This window comes from Rhamphochromis longiceps, linkage group LG3, assembly GCF_057381845.1.
Source record: "Rhamphochromis longiceps isolate RC_006_pf linkage group LG3, R_longiceps_female_GT1.1, whole genome shotgun sequence".
Lineage (NCBI taxonomy): Eukaryota > Metazoa > Chordata > Actinopteri > Cichliformes > Cichlidae > Rhamphochromis > Rhamphochromis longiceps.
In genome coordinates, this window is record NC_140559.1 from 65,785,545 (window position 1) to 65,806,004 (window position 20,460).

Genomic DNA, 20,460 nt, shown 5'->3' on the forward strand with positions numbered 1-20,460 from the left:
CCACTTACACCACACCAGGGCCTGTGGCTGCTGGCTGAGGCCAGTTACACCACAACAGAGCCTGTGGCTGCTGGCTGAAGCCACTTACACCACACCAGGGCCTTAGTTGCTATTGAGGCCACTTACACCACACCAGGGCCTGTGGCTGCTGGCTGAGGCCACCTACACCACACCAGGGCCTGTGGCTGCTGGCTGAGGCGACTTACACCACACCAGGGCCCTTTTGCTGCTGGCTGAGGCCACTTACACTACACCAGTGCCTGTGTCTTCTAGCTGAGGCAACTTACACCACACCAGGGCCTGTGGCTGCTGGCTGAGGCCACTTACACCACACCAAGGCCTGTTGCTCTTGCTCAGGCCACTCACATCACACCAGGCCCTGCGCTTCTGGCCGAGGCCATCTTCACCAAACCAGGCCCTGTGCTGCTTGCTGTGGCCATGTACAACACACCAGGCCCTGTGCTGGTCCCTGAGGCCATCTTCAACAATCCAGGGCCTGTGCTGTTGGATAAATGCCAAACTGAGCCTTTGGGTTAGGGTATTATGCAAACATGCAGGTATGGTTATAGGATTGTCTTCGTAACTTCAGGTACTTGCCACCTAATCACTTGAATCCATAAATTGAGACATTGTGCTGTCGCCAGCAGCTTACGGCCATACCACCCTGAGCACGCCCGACCTCGTCTGATCTCGGAAGCTAAGCAGGGCTGGGCTTGGTTAGTACTTGGATGGGAGACTGCCTGGGAATACCTGGTGCTGTAAGCCTTTCATTTTCATGTCATTGAACCGCTTTTGATCCAGAGAAGGGGTGTATTAAAAGACCAAAAGCAGCTGCCCATTAATGAGGGCACATTAACGACACTGCTTTTGGCTCTTTTCCAATGTCTTGTGCTGCTAGCTGATGCAACCTACACCACACAAGGGCCTGAGTGACCGGCTGGGGCCACTTACACCACATCAGGGCCTGTGGCTCTGGCTGAGGCCACTTACACCACACCAGGGCCTGTGGCTGCTGGCTGAGGCCACTTACACCACACCAGGGCCTGTGGCTGCTGGCTGAGGCCACCTACACCACACCAGGGCCTGTGGCTGCTGGCTGAGGCCAATTACACCACACCAGGGTCTGTGGCTCTTGCTCAGGCCACTTACACCACACCAGGGCCTGTGGCTCTTGCTCAGGCCACTTACACCACACCAGGGCCTGTGGCTCTTGCTCAGGCCACTTACACCACACCAGGGCCTGTGGCACTGGCTGAGGCCACTTACACCACACCAGGGCCTGTGGCTGCTGGCTGAGGCCACCTACACCACACCAGGGCCTGTGGCTGCTGGCTGAGGCCACTTACACCACACCAGGGCCCTTTTGCTGCTGGCTGAGGCCACTTACACCACACCAGTGCCTGTGGCTTCTGGCTGAGGCGACTTACACCACACCAGGGCCTGTGGCTGCTGGCTGAGGCCACTTACACCACACCAAGGCCTGTTGCTCTTGCTCAGGCCACTCACATCACACCAGGCCCTGCGCTTCTGGCCGAGGCCATCTTCACCAAACCAGGCCCTGTGCTGCTTGCTGTGGCCATGTACAACACACCAGGCCCTGTGCTGGTTCCTGAGGCCATCTTCAACAATCCAGGGCCTGTGCTGTTGGATAAATGCCAAACTGAGCCTTTGGGTTAGGGTATTATGCAAACATGCAGGTATGGTTATAGGATTGTCTTCGTAACTTCAGGTACTTGCCACCTAATCACTTGAATCCATAAATTGAGACATTGTGCTGGAGCCAGCAGCTTACGGCCATACCACCCTGAGCACGCCCGACCTCGTCTGATCTCGGAAGCTAAGCAGGGCTGGGCTTGGTTAGTACTTGGATGGGAGACTGCCTGGGAATACCTGGTGCAGTAAGCCTTTCATGTCATTGAACCGCTTTTGATCCAGAGAAGGGGTGTATTAAAAGACAAAAAGCAGCTACCCATTAATGAGGGCACATTAACGACACTGCTTTTGGCTCTTTTCCAATGTCTTGTGCTGCTAGCTGATGCAACCTACACCACACAAGGGCCTGAGTGACCGGCTGGGGCCACTTACACCACATCAGGGCCTGTGGCTCTGGCTGAGGCCACTTACACCACACCAGGGCCTGTGGCTGCTGGCTGAGGCCAGTTACACCACAACAGAGCCTGTGGCTGCTGGCTGAAGCCACTTACACCACACCAGGGCCTTAGTTGCTATTGAGGCCACTTACACCACACCAGGGCCTGTGGCTGCTGGCTGAGGCCACCTACACCACACCAGGGCCTGTGGCTGCTGGCTGAGGCGACTTACACCACACCAGGGCCCTTTTGCTGCTGGCTGAGGCCACTTACACCACACCAGTGCCTGTGTCTTCTAGCTGAGGCGACTTACACCACACCAGGGCCTGTGGCTGCTGGCTGAGGCCAATTACACCACACCAGGGTCTGTGGCTCTTGCTCAGGCCACTTACACCACACCAGGGCCTGTGGCACTGGCTGAGGCCACTTACACCACACCAGGGCCTGTGGCTGCTGGCTGAGGCCACTTACACCACACCAGGGCCTGTGGCTGCTGGCTGAGGCCACTTACACCACACCAGGGCCTGTGGCTGCTGGCTGAGGCCACCTACACCACACCAGGGCCTGTGGCTGCTGGCTGAGGCCACTTACACCACACCAGGGCCCTTTTGCTGCTGGCTGAGGCCACTTACACCACACCAGTGCCTGTGGCTTCTGGCTGAGGCGACTTACACCACACCAGGGCCTGTGGCTGCTGGCTGAGGCCACTTACACCACACCAAGGCCTGTGGCTCTTGCTCAGGCCACTTACACCACACCAGGGCCTGTGGCTGCTGGCTGAGGCCACTTACACCACACCAAGGCCTGTTGCTCTTGCTCAGGCCACTCACATCACACCAGGCCCTGCGCTTCTGGCCGAGGCCATCTTCACCAAACCAGGCCCTGTGCTGCTTGCTGTGGCCATGTACAACACACCAGGCCCTGTGCTGGTCCCTGAGGCCATCTTCAACAATCCAGGGCCTGTGCTGTTGGATAAATGCCAAACTGAGCCTTTGGGTTAGGGTATTATGCAAACATGCAGGTATGGTTATAGGATTGTCTTCGTAACTTCAGGTACTTGCCACCTAATCACTTGAATCCATAAATTGAGACATTGTGCTGGAGCCAGCAGCTTACGGCCATACCACCCTGAGCACGCCCGACCTCGTCTGATCTCGGAAGCTAAGCAGGGCTTGGCTTGGTTAGTACTTGGATGGGAGACTGCCTGGCAATACCTGCTGCTGTAAGCCTTTCATTTTCATGTCATTGAACCGCTTTTGATCCAGAGAAGGGGTGTATTAAAAGACTAAAAGCAGCTGCCCATTAATGAGGGCACATTAACGACACTGCTTTTGGCTCTTTTCCAATGTCTTGTGCTGCTAGCTGATGCAACCTACACCACACAAGGGCCTGAGTGACCGGCTGGGGCCACTTACACCACATCAGGGCCTGTGGCTCTGGCTGAGGCCACTTACACCACACCAGGGCCTGTGGCTGCTGGCTGAGGCCACTTACACCACACCAGGGCCTGTGGCTGCTGGCTGAGGCCAATTACACCACACCAGGGCCTGTGGCACTGGCTGAGGCCACTTACACCACACCAGGGCCTGTGGCTCTTGCTCAGGCCACTTACACCACACCAGGGCCTGTGGCACTGGCTGAGGCCACTTACACCACACCAGGGCCTGTGGCACTGGCTGAGGCCACCTACACCACACCAGGGCCTGTGGCTGCTGGCTGAGGCGACTTACACCACACCAGGGCCCTTTTGCTGCTGGCTGAGGCCACTTACACCACACCAGTGCCTGTGGCTTCTGGCTGAGGCCACTTACACCACACCAGGGCCTGTGGCTGCTGGCTGAGGCAACTTACACCACACCAGGGCCTGTGGCTGCTGGCTGAGGCCACCTACACCACACCAGGGCATTAGTTGCTATTGAGGCCAATTACACCACACCAGGGCCTGTGGCTCTTGCTCAGGCCACTTACACCACACCAGGGCCTGTGGCTCTTGCTCAGGCCACTTACACCACACCAGGGCCTGTGGCACTGGCTGAGGCCACTTACACCACACCAGGGCCTGTGGCTGCTGGCTGAGGCCACTTACACCACACCAGTGCCTGTGGCTTCTGGCTGAGGCGACTTACACCACACCAGGGCCTGTGGCTGCTGGCTGAGGCCACTTACACCACACCAAGGCCTGTTGCTCTTGCTCAGGCCACTCACATCACACCAGGCCCTGCGCTTCTGGCCGAGGCCATCTTCACCAAACCAGGCCCTGTGCTGCTTGCTGTGGCCATGTACAACACACCAGGCCCTGTGCTGGTTCCTGAGGCCATCTTCAACAATCCAGGGCCTGTGCTGTTGGATAAATGCCAAACTGAGCCTTTGGGTTAGGGTATTATGCAAACATGCAGGTATGGTTATAGGATTGTCTTCGTAACTTCAGGTACTTGCCACCTAATCACTTGAATCCATAAATTGAGACATTGTGCTGGAGCCAGCAGCTTACGGCCATACCACCCTGAGCACGCCCGACCTCGTCTGATCTCGGAAGCTAAGCAGGGCTGGGCTTGGTTAGTACTTGGATGGGAGACTGCCTGGGAATACCTGGTGCTGTAAGCCTTTCATTTTCATGTCATTGAACCGCTTTTGATCCAGAGAAGGGGTGTATTAAAAGACCAAAAGCAGCTGCCCATTAATGAGGGCACATTAACGACACTGCTTTTGGCTCTTTTCCAATGTCTTGTGCTGCTAGCTGATGCAACCTACACCACACAAGGGCCTGAGTGACCGGCTGGGGCCACTTACACCACATCAGGGCCTGTGGCTCTGGCTGAGGCCACTTACACCACACCAGGGCCTGTGGCTGCTGGCTGAGGCCACTTACACCACACCAGGGCCTGTGGCTGCTGGCTGAGGCCACCTACACCACACCAGGGCATTAGTTGCTATTGAGGCCAATTACACCACACCAGGGTCTGTGGCTCTTGCTCAGGCCACTTACACCACACCAGGGCCTGTGGCTCTTGCTCAGGCCACTTACACCACACCAGGGCCTGTGGCACTGGCTGAGGCCACTTACACCACACCAGGGCCTGTGGCTGCTGGCTGAGGCCACTTACACCACACCAGGGCCTGTGGCTGCTGGCTGAGGCCACCTACACCACACCAGGGCATTAGTTGCTATTGAGGCCAATTACACCACACCAGGGTCTGTGGCTCTTGCTCAGGCCACTTACACCACACCAGGGCCTGTGGCACTGGCTGAGGCCACTTACACCACACCAGGGCCTGTGGCTGCTGGCTGAGGCCACCTACACCACACCAGGGCCTGTGGCTGCTGGCTGAGGCCACTTACACCACACCAGGGCCCTTTTGCTGCTGGCTGAGGCCACTTACACCACACCAGTGCCTGTGGCTTCTGGCTGAGGCGACTTACACCACACCAGGGCCTGTGGCTGCTGGCTGAGGCCACTTACACCACACCAAGGCCTGTTGCTCTTGCTCAGGCCACTCACATCACACCAGGCCCTGCGCTTCTGGCCGAGGCCATCTTCACCAAACCAGGCCCTGTGCTGCTTGCTGTGGCCATGTACAACACACCAGGCCCTGTGCTGGTCCCTGAGGCCATCTTCAACAATCCAGGGCCTGTGCTGTTGGATAAATGCCAAACTGAGCCTTTGGGTTAGGGTATTATGCAAACATGCAGGTATGGTTATAGGATTGTCTTCGTAACTTCAGGTACTTGCCACCTAATCACTTGAATCCATAAATTGAGACATTGTGCTGGAGCCAGCAGCTTACGGCCATACCACCCTGAGCACGCCCGACCTCGTCTGATCTCGGAAGCTAAGCAGGGCTGGGCTTGGTTAGTACTTGGATGGGAGACTACCTGGGAATACCTGGTGCTGTAAGCCTTTCATTTTCATGTCATTGAACCGCTTTTGATCCAGAGAAGGGGTGTATTAAAAGACCAAAAGCAGCTGCCCATTAATGAGGGCACATTAACGACACTGCTTTTGGCTCTTTTCCAATGTCTTGTGCTGCTAGCTGATGCAACCTACACCACACAAGGGCCTGAGTGACCGGCTGGGGCCACTTACACCACATCAGGGCCTGTGGCTCTGGCTGAGGCCACTTACACCACACCAGGGCCTGTGGCTGCTGGCTGAGGCCACTTACACCACACCAGGGCCTGTGGCTGCTGGCTGAGGCCACCTACACCACACCATGGCATTAGTTGCTATTGAGGCCAATTACACCACACCAGGGTCTGTGGCTCTTGCTCAGGCCACTTACACCACACCAGGGTCTGTGGCTCTTGCTCAGGCCACTTACACCACACCAGGGCCTGTGGCACTGGCTGAGGCCACTTACACCACACCAGGGCCTGTGGCTGCTGGCTGAGGCCACTTACACCACACCAGGGCCTGTGGCTGCTGGCTGAGGCCACCTACACCACACCAGGGCCTGTGGCTGCTGGCTGAGGCCACTTACACCACACCAGGGCCCTTTTGCTGCTGGCTGAGGCCACTTACACCACACCAGTGCCTGTGGCTTCTGGCTGAGGCGACTTACACCACACCAGGGCCTGTGGCTGCTGGCTGAGGCCACTTACACCACACCAAGACCTGTGGCTCTTGCTCAGGCCACTCACATCACACCAGGCCCTGCGCTTCTGGCCGAGGCCATCTTCACCAAACCAGGCCCTGTGCTGCTTGCTGTGGCCACTTACACCACACCAGGGCCTGTGGCTGCTGGCTGAGGCCACCTACACCACACCAGGGCCTGTGGCTGCTGGCTGAGGCGACTTAAACCACACCAGGGCCCTTTTGCTGCTGGCTGAGGCCACTTACACCACACCAGTGCCTGTGGCTTCTGGCTGAGGCGACTTACACCACACCAGGGCCTGTGGCTGCTGGCTGAGGCCAATTACACCACACCAGGGCCTGTGGCACTGGCTGAGGCCACTTACACCACACCAGGGCCTGTGGCTGCTGGCTGAGGCCACTTACACCACACCAGGGCCTGTGGCTGCTGGCTGAGGCCACCTACACCACACCAGGGCCTGTGGCTGCTGGCTGAGGCCACTTACACCACACCAGTGCCTGTGGCTTCTGGCTGAGGCGACTTACACCACACCAGGGCCTGTGGCTGCTGGCTGAGGCCACTTACACCACACCAAGGCCTGTTGCTCTTGCTCAGGCCACTCACATCACACCAGGCCCTGCGCTTCTGGCCGAGGCCATCTTCACCAAACCAGGCCCTGTGCTGCTTGCTGTGGCCATGTAAAACACACCAGGTCCCGTGCTGGTTCTTGAGGCCATCTTCAACAATCCAGGGCCTGTGCTGTTGGATAAATGCCAAACTGAGCCTTTGGGTTAGGGTATTATGCAAACATGCAGGTATGGTTATAGGATTGTCTTCGTAACTTCAGGTACTTGCCACCTAATCACTTGAATCCATAAATTGAGACATTGTGCTGGGGCCAGCAGCTTACGGCCATACCACCCTGAGCACGCCCGACCTCGTCTGATCTCGGAAGCTAAGCAGGGCTGGGCTTGGTTAGTACTTGGATGGGAGACTGCCTGGGAATACCTGGTGCTGTAAGCCTTTCATTTTCATGTCATTGAACCGCTTTTGATCCAGAGAAGGGGTGTATTAAAAGACCAAAAGCAGCTGCCCATTAATGAGGGCACATTAACGACACTGCTTTTGGCTCTTTTCCAATGTCTTGTGCTGCTAGCTGATGCAACCTACACCACACAAGGGCCTGAGTGACCGGCTGGGGCCACTTACACCACATCAGGGCCTGTGGCTCTGGCTGAGGCCACTTACACCACACCAGGGCCTGTGGCTGCTGGCTGAGGCCACTTACACCACACCAGGGCCTGTGGCTGCTGGCTGAGGCCACCTACACCACACCAGGGCCTGTGGCTGCTGGCTGAGGCCAATTACACCACACCAGGGCCTGTGGCACTGGCTGAGGCCACTTACACCACACCAGGGCCTGTGGCTCTTGCTCAGGCCACTTACACCACACCAGGGCCTGTGGCACTGGCTGAGGCCACTTACACCACACCAGGGCCTGTGGCTGCTGGCTGAGGCCACCTACACCAAACCAGGGCCTGTGGCTGCTGGCTGAGGCCACTTACACCACACCAGTGCCTGTGGCTTCTGGCTGAGGCCACTTACACCACACCAGGGCCTGTGGCTGCTGGCTGAGGCCAATTACACCACACCAGGGCCTGTGGCTCTTGCTCAGGCCACTTACACCACACCAGGGCCTGTGGCACTGGCTGAGGCCACTTACACCACACCAGGGCCTGTGGCTGCTGGCTGAGGCCACCTACACCACACCAGGGCCCTTTTGCTGCTGGCTGAGGCCACTTACACCACACCAGTGCCTGTGGCTTCTGGCTGAGGCCACTTACACCACACCAGGGCCTGTGGCTGCTGGCTGAGGCGACTTACACCACACCAGGGCCCTTTTGCTGCTGGCTGAGGCCACTTACACCACAGCAGTGCCTGTGGCTTCTGGCTGAGGCCACTTACACCACACCAGGGCCTGTGGCTGCTGGCTGAGGCCACCTACACCACACCAGGGCCTGTGGCTGCTGGCTGAGGCCACCTACACCACACCAGGGCATTAGTTGCTATTGAGGCCAATTACACCACACCAGGGTCTGTGGCTCTTGCTCAGGCCACTTACACCACACCAGGGCCTGTGGCTCTTGCTCAGGCCACTTACACCACACCAGGGCCTGTGGCACTGGCTGAGGCCACTTACACCACACCAGGGCCTGTGGCTGCTGGCTGAGTCCACCTACACCACACCAGGGCCTGTGGCTGTTGGCTGAGGCCACTTACACCACACCAGGGCCCTTTTGCTGCTGGCTGAGGCCACTTACACCACACCAGTGCCTGTGGCTTCTGGCTGAGGCGACTTACACCACACCAGGGCCTGTGGCTGCTGGCTGAGGCCACTTACACCACACCAAGGCCTGTTGCTCTTGTTCAGGCCACTCACTTCACACCAGGCCCTGCGCTTCTGGCCGAGGCCATCTTCACCAAACCAGGCCCTGTGCTGCTTGCTGTGGCCATGTACAACACACCAGGCCCTGTGCTGGTTCCTGAGGCCATCTTCAACAATCCAGGGCCTGTGCTGTTGGATAAATGCCAAACTGAGCCTTTGGGTTAGGGTATTATGCAAACATGCAGGTATGGTTATAGGATTGTCTTCGTAACTTCAGGTACTTGCCACCTAATCACTTGAATCCATAAATTGAGACATTGTGCTGGAGCCAGCAGCTTACGGCCATACCACCCTGAGCACGCCCGACCTCGTCTGATCTCGGAAGCTAAGCAGGGCTGGGCTTGGTTAGTACTTGGATGGGAGACTACCTGGGAATACCTGGTGCTGTAAGCCTTTCCTTTTCATGTCATTGAACCGCTTTTGATCCAGAGAAGGGGTGTATTAAAAGACCAAAAGCAGCTGCCCATTAATGAGGGCACATTAACGACACTGCTTTTGGCTCTTTTCCAATGTCTTGTGCTGCTAGCTGATGCAACCTACACCACACAAGGGCCTGAGTGACCGGCTGGGGCCACTTACACCACATCAGGGCCTGTGGCTCTGGCTGAGGCCACTTACACCACACCAGGGCCTGTGGCTGCTGGCTGAGGCCACTTACACCACACCAGGGCCTGTGGCTGCTGGCTGAGGCCACCTACTCCACACCAGGGCATTAGTTGCTATTGAGGCCAATTACACCACACCAGGGTCTGTGGCTCTTGCTCAGGCCACTTACACCACACCAGGGCCTGTGGCACTTGCTCAGGCCACTTACACCACACCAGGGCCTGTGGCACTGGCTGAGGCCACTTACACCACACCAGGGCCTGTGGCTGCTGGCTGAGGCCACTTACACCACACCAGGGCCTGTGGCTGCTGGCTGAGGCCACCTACACCACACCAGGGCCTGTGGCTGCTGGCTGAGGCCACTTACACCACACCAGGGCCCTTTTGCTGCTGGCTGAGGCCACTTACACCACACCAGTGCCTGTGGCTTCTGGCTGAGGCGACTTACACCACACCAGGGCCTGTGGCTGCTGGCTGAGGCCACTTACACCACACCAAGGCCTGTGGCTCTTGCTCAGGCCACTCACATCACACCAGGCCCTGCGCTTCTGGCCGAGGCCATCTTCACCAAACCAGGCCCTGTGCTGCTTGCTGTGGCCACTTACACCACACCAGGGCCTGTGGCTGCTGGCTGAGGCCACCTACACCACACCAGGGCCTGTGGCTGCTGGCTGAGGCGACTTAAACCACACCAGGGCCCTTTTGCTGCTGGCTGAGGCCACTTACACCACACCAGTGCCTGTGGCTTCTGGCTGAGGCGACTTACACCACACCAGGGCCTGTGGCTGCTGGCTGAGGCCAATTACACCACACCAGGGTCTGTGGCTCTTGCTCAGGCCACTTACACCACACCAGGGCCTGTGGCTGCTGGCTGAGGCCACTTACACCACACCAAGGCCTGTTGCTCTTGCTCAGGCCACTCACATCACACCAGGCCCTGCGCTTCTGGCCGAGGCCATCTTCACCAAACCAGGCCCTGTGCTGCTTGCTGTGGCCATGTACAACACACCAGGCCCTGTGCTGGTCCCTGAGGCCATCTTCAACAATCCAGGGCCTGTGCTGTTGGATAAATGCCAAACTGAGCCTTTGGGTTAGGGTATTATGCAAACATGCAGGTATGGTTATAGGATTGTCTTCGTAACTTCAGGTACTTGCCACCTAATCACTTGAATCCATAAATTGAGACATTGTGCTGGAGCCAGCAGCTTACGGCCATACCACCCTGAGCACGCCCGACCTCGTCTGATCTCGGAAGCTAAGCAGGGCTGGGCTTGGTTAGTACTTGGATGGGAGACTACCTGGGAATACCTGGTGCTGTAAGCCTTTCATGTCATTGAACCGCTTTTGATCCAGAGAAGGGGTGTATTAAAAGACCAAAAGCAGCTGCCCATTAATGAGGGCACATTAACGACACTGCTTTTGGCTCTTTTCCAATGTCTTGTGCTGCTAGCTGATGCAACCTACACCACACAAGGGCCTGAGTGACCGGCTGGGGCCACTTACACCACATCAGGGCCTGTGGCTCTGGCTGAGGCCACTTACACCACACCAGGGCCTGTGGCTGCTGGCTGAGGCCACTTACACCACACCAGGGCCTGTGGCTGCTGGCTGAGGCCACCTACACCACACCAGGGCATTAGTTGCTATTGAGGCCAATTACACCACACCAGGGTCTGTGGCTCTTGCTCAGGCCACTTACACCACACCAGGGTCTGTGGCTCTTGCTCAGGCCACTTACACCACACCAGGGCCTGTGGCACTGGCTGAGGCCACTTACACCACACCAGGGCCTGTGGCTGCTGGCTGAGGCCACTTACACCACACCAGGGCCTGTGGCTGCTGGCTGAGGCCACCTACACCACACCAGGGCCTGTGGCTGCTGGCTGAGGCCACTTACACCACACCAGGGCCCTTTTGCTGCTGGCTGAGGCCACTTACACCACACCAGTGCCTGTGGCTTCTGGCTGAGGCGACTTACACCACACCAGGGCCTGTGGCTGCTGGCTGAGGCCACTTACACCACACCAAGGCCTGTGGCTCTTGCTCAGGCCACTCACATCACACCAGGCCCTGCGCTTCTGGCCGAGGCCATCTTCACCAAACCAGGCCCTGTGCTGCTTGCTGTGGCCACTTACACCACACCAGGGCCTGTGGCTGCTGGCTGAGGCCACCTACACCACACCAGGGCCTGTGGCTGCTGGCTGAGGCGACTTAAACCACACCAGGGCCCTTTTGCTGCTGGCTGAGGCCACTTACACCACACCAGTGCCTGTGGCTTCTGGCTGAGGCGACTTACACCACACCAGGGCCTGTGGCTGCTGGCTGAGGCCAATTACACCACACCAGGGTCTGTGGCTCTTGCTCAGGCCACTTACACCACACCAGGGCCTGTGGCACTGGCTGAGGCCACTTACACCACACCAGGGCCTGTGGCTGCTGGCTGAGGCCACTTACACCACACCAGGGCCTGTGGCTGCTGGCTGAGGCCACCTACACCACACCAGGGCCTGTGGCTGCTGGCTGAGGCCACTTACACCACACCAGTGCCTGTGGCTTCTGGCTGAGGCGACTTACACCACACCAGGGCCTGTGGCTGCTGGCTGAGGCCACTTACACCACACCAAGGCCTGTGGCTCTTGCTCAGGCCACTCACATCACACCAGGCCCTGCGCTTCTGGCCGAGGCCATCTTCACCAAACCAGGCCCTGTGCTGCTTGCTGTGGCCACTTACACCACACCAGGGCCTGTGGCACTGGCTGAGGCCACTTACACCACACCAGGGCCTGTGGCTGCTGGCTGAGGCCACTTACACCACACCAGTGCCTGTGGCTTCTGGCTGAGGCCACTTACACCACACCAGGGCCTGTGGCTGCTGGCTGAGGCCACCTACACCACACCAGGGCCTGTGGCTGCTGGCTGAGGCCACTTACACCACACCAGGGCCTGTGGCTGCTGGCTGAGGCCACCTACACCACACCAGGGCCTGTGGCTGCTGGCTGAGGCCACTTACACCACACCAGGGCCCTTTTGCTGCTGGCTGAGGCCACTTACACCACACCAGTGCCTGTGGCTTCTGGCTGAGGCGACTTACACCACACCAGGGCCTGTGGCTGCTGGCTGAGGCCACTTACACCACACCAAGGCCTGTGGCTCTTGCTCAGGCCACTCACATCACACCAGGCCCTGCGCTTCTGGCCGAGGCCATCTTCACCAAACCAGGCCCTGTGCTGCTTGCTGTGGCCATGTACAACACACCAGGCCCTGTGCTGGTTCCTGAGGCCATCTTCAACAATCCAGGGCCTGTGCTGTTGGATAAATGCCAAACTGAGCCTTTGGGTTAGGGTATTATGCAAACATGCAGGTATGGTTATAGGATTGTCTTCGTAACTTCAGGTACTTGCCACCTAATCACTTGAATCCATAAAGTGAGACATTGTGCTGGAGCCAGCAGCTTACGGCCATACCACCCTGAGCACGCCCGACCTCGTCTCATCTCGGAAGCTAAGCAGGCCTGGGCTTGGTTAGTAGTTGGATGGGAGACTGCCTGGGAATACCTGGTGCTGTAAGCCTTTCATTTTCATGTCATTGAACCGCTTTTGATCCAGAGAAGGGGTGTATTAAAAGACCAAAAGCAGCTGCCCATTAATGAGGGCACATTAACGACACTGCTTTTGGCTCTTTTCCAATGTCTTGTGCTGCTAGCTGATGCCACCTACACCACACCAGGGCCTGAGTGACCGGCTGGGGCCACTTACACCACATCAGGGCCTGTGGCTCTGGCTGAGGCCACTTACACCACACCAGGGCCTGTGGCTGCTGGCTGAGGCCAGTTACACCACACCAGAGCCTGTGGCTGCTGGCTGAAGCCACTTACACCACACCAGGGCCTTAGTTGCTATTGAGGCCACTTACACCACACCAGGGCCTGTGGCTGCTGGCTGAGGCCACCTACACCACACCAGGGCCTGTGGCTGCTGGCTGAGGCGTCTTACACCACACCAGGGCCCTTTTGCTGCTGGCTGAGGCCACTTACACCACACCAGTGCCTGTGGCTTCTGGCTGAGGCGACTTACACCACACCAGGGCCTGTGGCTGCTGGCTGAGGCCACTTACACCACACCAGGGCCTGTGGCTCTTGCTCAGGCCACTCACATCACACCAGGCCCTGCGCTTCTGGCCGAGGCCATCTTCACCAAACCAGGCCCTGTGGTTCTTGCTCAGGCCACTTACACCACACCAGGGCCTTATTTGCTATTGAGGCCACTTACACCACACCAGGGCCTGTGGCTCTGGCTTAGGCCGCTTACACCACACCAGGGCCTGTGGCACTTGCTCAGTCCACTTACACCACACCAGGGCCTGTGACTGCTGGCTGAGGCCACTTACACCACACCAGGGCCTGTGGCTCTTGCTCAGGCCACTTACACCACACCATTGCCTGTGGCTCTTGCTCAGGCCACTTACACCACACCAGGGCCTGTGGCACTGGCTGAGGCCACTTACACCACACCAGGGCCTGTGGCACTGGCCGAGGCCACTTAGACCACACCAGGGCCTGTGGCTGCTGGCTGAGGCCACTTACACCACACCAGGGCCTGTGGCTGCTGGCTGAGGCCACTTACACCACACCAGGGCCTGTGGCTGCTGGCTGAGGCCAATTACACCACACCAGGGCTTGTGGCTGCTGGCTGAGGCCACCTACACCACACCAGGGCCTGTGGCTGCTGGCTGAGGCCACTTACACCACACCAGGGCCCTTTTGCTGCTGGCTGAGGCCACTTACACCACACCAGTGCCTGTGGCTTCTGGCTGAGGCGACTTACACCACACCAGGGCCTGTGGCTGCTGGCTGAGGCCACTTACACCACACCAAGGCCTGTTGCTCTTGCTCAGGCCACTCACATCACACCAGGTCCTGCGCTTCTGGCCGAGGCCATCTTCACCAAACCAGGCCCTGTGCTGCTTGCTGTGGCCATGTACAACACACCAGGCCCTGTGCTGGTTCCTGAGGCCATCTTCAACAATCCAGGGCCTGTGCTGTTGGATAAATGCCAAACTGAGCCTTTGGGTTAGGGTATTATGCAAACATGCAGATATGGTTATAGGATTGTCTTCGTAACTTCAGGTACTTGCCACCTAATCACTTGAATCCATAAATTGAGACATTGTGCTGGAGCCAGCAGCTTACGGCCATACCACCCTGAGCACGCCTGACCTCGTCTGATCTCGGAAGCTAAGCAGGGCTGGGCTTGGTTAGTACTTGGATGGGAGACTGCCTGGGAATACCTGGTGCTGTAAGCCTTTAATTTTCATGTCATTGAACCGCTTTTGATCCAGAGAAGGGGTGTATTAAAAGACCAAAAGCAGCTGCCCATTAATGAGGGCACATTAACGACACTGCTTTTGGCTCTTTTCCAATGTCTTGTGCTGCTAGCTGATGCAACCTACACCACACAAGGGCCTGAGTGACCGGCTGGGGCCACTTACACCACATCAGGGCCTGTGGCTCTGGCTGAGGCCACTTACACCACACCAGGGCCTGTGGCTGCTGGCTGAGGCCACTTACACCACACCAGGGCCTGTGGCTGCTGGCTGAGGCCACCTACACCACACCAGGGCATTAGTTGCTATTGAGGCCAATTACACCACACCAGGGTCTGTGGCTCTTGCTCAGGCCACTTACACCACACCAGGGCCTGTGGCTCTTGCTCAGGCCACTTACACCACACCAGGGCCTGTGGCACTGGCTGAGGCCACTTACACCACACCAGGGCCTGTGGCTGCTGGCTGAGGCCACTTACACCACACCAGGGCCTGTGGCTGCTGGCTGAGGCCACCTACACCACACCAGGGCCTGTGGCTGCTGGCTGAGGCCACTTACACCACACCAGGGCCCTTTTGCTGCTGGCTGAGGCCACTTACACCACACCAGTGCCTGTGGCTCTTGCTCAGGCCACTTACACCACACCAGGGCCTGTGGCACTGGCTGAGGCCACTTACACCACACCAGTGCCTGTGGCTTCTGGCTGAGGCGACTTACACCACACCAGGGCCTGTGGCTGCTGGCTGAGGCCACTTACACCACACCAGGGCCTGTGGCTCTTGCTCAGGCCACTCACATCACACCAGGCCCTGCGCTTCTGGCCGAGGCCATCTTCACCAAACCAGGCCCTGTGGTTCTTGCTCAGGCCACTTACACCACACCAGGGCCTTATTTGCTATTGAGGCCACTTACACCACACCAGGGCCTGTGGCTCTGGCTTAGGCCGCTTACACCACACCAGGGCCTGTGGCACTTGCTCAGTTCACTTACACCACACCAGGGCCTGTGACTGCTGGCTGAGGCCACTTACACCACACCAGGGCCTGTGGCTCTTGCTCAGGCCACTTACACCACACCATTGCCTGTGGCTCTTGCTCAGGCCACTTACACCACACCAGGGCCTGTGGCACTGGCTGAGGCCACTTACACCACACCAGGGCCTGTGGCACTGGCCGAGGCCACTTAGACCACACCAGGGCCTGTGGCTGCTGGCTGAGGCCACTTACACCACACCAGGGCCTGTGGCTGCTGGCTGAGGCCACTTACACCACACCAGGGCCTGTGGCTGCTGGCTGAGGCCAATTACACCACACCAGGGCTTGTGGCTGCTGGCTGAGGCCACCTACACCACACCAGGGCCTGTGGCTGCTGGCTGAGGCCACTTACACCACACCAGGGCCCTTTTGCTGCTGGCTGAGGCCACTTACACCACACCAGTGCCTGTGGCTTCTGGCTGAGGCGACTTACACCACACCAGGGCCTGTGGCTGCTGGCTGAGGCCACTTACACCACACCAAGGCCTGTTGCTCTTGCTCAGGCCACTCACATCACACCAGGTCCTGCGCTTCTGGCCGAGGCCATCTTCACCAAACCAGGCCCTGTGCTGCTTGCTGTGGCCATGTACAACACACCAGGCCCTGTGCTGGTTCCTGAGGCCATCTTCAACAATCCAGGGCCTGTGCTGTTGGATAAATGCCAAACTGAGCCTTTGGGTTAGGGTATTATGCAAACATGCAGATATGGTTATAGGATTGTCTTCGTAACTTCAGGTACTTGCCACCTAATCACTTGAATCCATAAATTGAGACATTGTGCTGGAGCCAGCAGCTTACGGCCATACCACCCTGAGCACGCCTGACCTCGTCTGATCTCGGAAGCTAAGCAGGGCTGGGCTTGGTTAGTACTTGGATGGGAGACTGCCTGGGAATACCTGGTGCTGTAAGCCTTTAATTTTCATGTCATTGAACCGCTTTTGATCCAGAGAAGGGGTGTATTAAAAGACCAAAAGCAGCTGCCCATTAATGAGGGCACATTAACGACACTGCTTTTGGCTCTTTTCCAATGTCTTGTGCTGCTAGCTGATGCAACCTACACCACACAAGGGCCTGAGTGACCGGCTGGGGCCACTTACACCACATCAGGGCCTGTGGCTCTGGCTGAGGCCACTTACACCACACCAGGGCCTGTGGCTGCTGGCTGAGGCCACTTACACCACACCAGGGCCTGTGGCTGCTGGCTGAGGCCACCTACACCACACCAGGGCATTAGTTGCTATTGAGGCCAATTACACCACACCAGGGTCTGTGGCTCTTGCTCAGGCCACTTACACCACACCAGGGCCTGTGGCTCTTGCTCAGGCCACTTACACCACACCAGGGCCTGTGGCACTGGCTGAGGCCACTTACACCACACCAGGGCCTGTGGCTGCTGGCTGAGGCCACTTACACCACACCAGGGCCTGTGGCTGCTGGCTGAGGCCACCTACACCACACCAGGGCCTGTGGCTGCTGGCTGAGGCCACTTACACCACACCAGGGCCCTTTTGCTGCTGGCTGAGGCCACTTACACCACACCAGTGCCTGTGGCTTCTGGCTGAGGCGACTTACACCACACCAGGGCCTGTGGCTCTTGCTCAGGCCACTCACATCACACCAGGCCCTGCGCTTCTGGCCGAGGCCATCTTCACCAAACCAGGCCCTGTGCTGCTTGCTGTGGCCATGTACAACACACCAGGCCCTGTGCTGGTTCCTGAGGCCATCTTCAACAATCCAGGGCCTGTGCTGTTGGATAAATGCCAAACTGAGCCTTTGGGTTAGGGTATTATGCAAACATGCAGGTATGGTTATAGGATTGTCTTCGTAACTTCAGGTACTTGCCACCTAATCACTTGAATCCATAAATTGAGACATTGTGCTGGAGCCAGCAGCTTACGGCCATACCACCCTGAGCACGCCCGACCTCGTCTGATCTCGAAAGCTAAGCAGGGCTGGGCTTGGGTAGTACTAGGATGGGAGACTGCCTGGGAATACCTGGTGCTGTAAGCCTTTAATTTTCATGTCATTGAACCGCTTTTGATCCAGAGAAGGGGTGTATTAAAAGACCAAAAGCATCTGCCCATTAATGAGGGCACATTAACGACATTGCTTTTGGCTCTTTTCCAATGTCTTGTGCTGCTAGCTGATGCAACCTACACCACACAAGGGCCTGAGTGACCGGCTGGGGCCACTTACACCACATCAGGGCCTGTGGCTCTGGCTGAGGCCACTTACACCACACCAGGGCCTGTGGCTGCTGGCTGAGGCGACTTACACCACACCAGGGCCTGTGGCTGCTGGCTGAAGCCACTTACACCACACCAGGGCCTTAGTTGCTATTGAGGCCACTTACACCACACCAGGGCCTGTGGCTGCTGGCTGAGGCCACCTACACCACACCAGGGCCTGTGGCTGCTGGCTGAGGCGTCTTACACCACACCAGGGCCCTTTTGCTGCTGGCTGAGGCCACTTACACCACACCAGTGCCTGTGGCTTCTGGCTGAGGCGACTTACACCACACCAGGGCCTGTGGCTGCTGGCTGAGGCCACTTACACCACACCAGGGCCTGTGGCTCTTGCTCAGGCCACTCACATCACACCAGGCCCTGCGCTTCTGGCCGAGGCCATCTTCACCAAACCAGGCCCTGTGGTTCTTGCTCAGGCCACTTACACCACACCAGGGCCTTATTTGCTATTGAGGCCACTTACACCACACCAGGGCCTGTGGCTCTGGCTTAGGCCGCTTACACCACACCAGGGCCTGTGGCACTTGCTCAGTCCACTTACACCACACCAGGGCCTGTGACTGCTGGCTGAGGCCACTTACACCACACCAGGGCCTGTGGCTCTTGCTCAGGCCACTTACACCACACCATTGCCTGTGGCTCTTGCTCAGGCCACTTACACCACACCAGGGCCTGTGGCACTGGCTGAGGCCACTTACACCACACCAGGGCCTGTGGCACTGGCCGAGGCCACTTAGACCACACCAGGGCCTGTGGCTGCTGGCTGAGGCCACTTACACCACACCAGGGCCTGTGGCTGCTGGCTGAGGCCACTTACACCACACCAGGGCCTGTGGCTGCTGGCTGAGGCCAATTACACCACACCAGGGCTTGTGGCTGCTGGCTGAGGCCACCTACACCACACCAGGGCCTGTGGCTGCTGGCTGAGGCCACTTACACCACACCAGGGCCCTTTTGCTGCTGGCTGAGGCCACTTACACCACACCAGTGCCTGTGGCTTCTGGCTGAGGCGACTTACACCACACCAGGGCCTGTGGCTGCTGGCTGAGGCCACTTACACCACACCAAGGCCTGTTGCTCTTGCTCAGGCCACTCACATCACACCAGGTCCTGCGCTTCTGGCCGAGGCCATCTTCACCAAACCAGGCCCTGTGCTGCTTGCTGTGGCCATGTACAACACACCAGGCCCTGTGCTGGTTCCTGAGGCCATCTTCAACAATCCAGGGCCTGTGCTGTTGGATAAATGCCAAACTGAGCCTTTGGGTTAGGGTATTATGCAAACATGCAGATATGGTTATAGGATTGTCTTCGTAACTTCAGGTACTTGCCACCTAATCACTTGAATCCATAAATTGAGACATTGTGCTGGAGCCAGCAGCTTACGGCCATACCACCCTGAGCACGCCTGACCTCGTCTGATCTCGGAAGCTAAGCAGGGCTGGGCTTGGTTAGTACTTGGATGGGAGACTGCCTGGGAATACCTGGTGCTGTAAGCCTTTAATTTTCATGTCATTGAACCGCTTTTGATCCAGAGAAGGGGTGTATTAAAAGACCAAAAGCAGCTGCCCATTAATGAGGGCACATTAACGACACTGCTTTTGGCTCTTTTCCAATGTCTTGTGCTGCTAGCTGATGCAACCTACACCACACAAGGGCCTGAGTGACCGGCTGGGGCCACTTACACCACATCAGGGCCTGTGGCTCTGGCTGAGGCCACTTACACCACACCAGGGCCTGTGGCTGCTGGCTGAGGCCACTTACACCACACCAGGGCCTGTGGCTGCTGGCTGAGGCCACCTACACCACACCAGGGCATTAGTTGCTATTGAGGCCAATTACACCACACCAGGGTCTGTGGCTCTTGCTCAGGCCACTTACACCACACCAGGGCCTGTGGCTCTTGCTCAGGCCACTTACACCACACCAGGGCCTGTGGCACTGGCTGAGGCCACTTACACCACACCAGGGCCTGTGGCTGCTGGCTGAGGCCACTTACACCACACCAGGGCCTGTGGCTGCTGGCTGAGGCCACCTACACCACACCAGGGCCTGTGGCTGCTGGCTGAGGCCACTTACACCACACCAGGGCCCTTTTGCTGCTGGCTGAGGCCACTTACACCACACCAGTGCCTGTGGCTCTTGC

General features: G+C 58.1%; 10 non-coding genes and 3 pseudogenes across 10 annotated transcripts; all 13 read left to right on the forward strand.

The window, feature by feature from the left end:
- The first annotated feature begins 646 nt into the window (after positions 1 to 646).
- On the forward strand, positions 647 to 765 carry LOC146675853 (5S ribosomal RNA). The gene has a single exon (XR_014910973.1). It is a non-coding gene; the product is annotated as a 5S ribosomal RNA (ribosomal RNA).
- A 1,021-nt stretch (positions 766 to 1,786) lies between these two features.
- Positions 1,787 to 1,905, forward strand: LOC146675854 (5S ribosomal RNA; annotated as a pseudogene).
- A 1,295-nt stretch (positions 1,906 to 3,200) lies between these two features.
- LOC146675855 (5S ribosomal RNA) lies at positions 3,201 to 3,319 on the forward strand (annotated as a pseudogene).
- Positions 3,320 to 4,575: 1,256 nt separating this feature from the next.
- On the forward strand, positions 4,576 to 4,694 carry LOC146675856 (5S ribosomal RNA). The gene has a single exon (XR_014910974.1). It is a non-coding gene; the product is annotated as a 5S ribosomal RNA (ribosomal RNA).
- A 1,176-nt stretch (positions 4,695 to 5,870) lies between these two features.
- On the forward strand, positions 5,871 to 5,989 carry LOC146675857 (5S ribosomal RNA). Its single transcript, XR_014911274.1, has one exon. It is a non-coding gene; the product is annotated as a 5S ribosomal RNA (ribosomal RNA).
- A 1,577-nt stretch (positions 5,990 to 7,566) lies between these two features.
- Positions 7,567 to 7,685, forward strand: LOC146675858 (5S ribosomal RNA). The gene has a single exon (XR_014910976.1). It is a non-coding gene; the product is annotated as a 5S ribosomal RNA (ribosomal RNA).
- Positions 7,686 to 9,382: 1,697 nt separating this feature from the next.
- LOC146675859 (5S ribosomal RNA) lies at positions 9,383 to 9,501 on the forward strand. The gene has a single exon (XR_014911285.1). It is a non-coding gene; the product is annotated as a 5S ribosomal RNA (ribosomal RNA).
- A 1,417-nt stretch (positions 9,502 to 10,918) lies between these two features.
- Positions 10,919 to 11,037, forward strand: LOC146675860 (5S ribosomal RNA). Its single transcript, XR_014911297.1, has one exon. It is a non-coding gene; the product is annotated as a 5S ribosomal RNA (ribosomal RNA).
- A 2,127-nt stretch (positions 11,038 to 13,164) lies between these two features.
- On the forward strand, positions 13,165 to 13,283 carry LOC146675861 (5S ribosomal RNA; annotated as a pseudogene).
- Positions 13,284 to 14,896: 1,613 nt separating this feature from the next.
- LOC146675862 (5S ribosomal RNA) lies at positions 14,897 to 15,015 on the forward strand. Its single transcript, XR_014910787.1, has one exon. It is a non-coding gene; the product is annotated as a 5S ribosomal RNA (ribosomal RNA).
- Positions 15,016 to 16,863: 1,848 nt separating this feature from the next.
- LOC146675863 (5S ribosomal RNA) lies at positions 16,864 to 16,982 on the forward strand. Its single transcript, XR_014910788.1, has one exon. It is a non-coding gene; the product is annotated as a 5S ribosomal RNA (ribosomal RNA).
- A 980-nt stretch (positions 16,983 to 17,962) lies between these two features.
- On the forward strand, positions 17,963 to 18,081 carry LOC146675864 (5S ribosomal RNA). The gene has a single exon (XR_014910841.1). It is a non-coding gene; the product is annotated as a 5S ribosomal RNA (ribosomal RNA).
- Positions 18,082 to 19,694: 1,613 nt separating this feature from the next.
- On the forward strand, positions 19,695 to 19,813 carry LOC146675865 (5S ribosomal RNA). The gene has a single exon (XR_014910789.1). It is a non-coding gene; the product is annotated as a 5S ribosomal RNA (ribosomal RNA).
- The last annotated feature ends 647 nt before the right edge of the window (positions 19,814 to 20,460 follow it).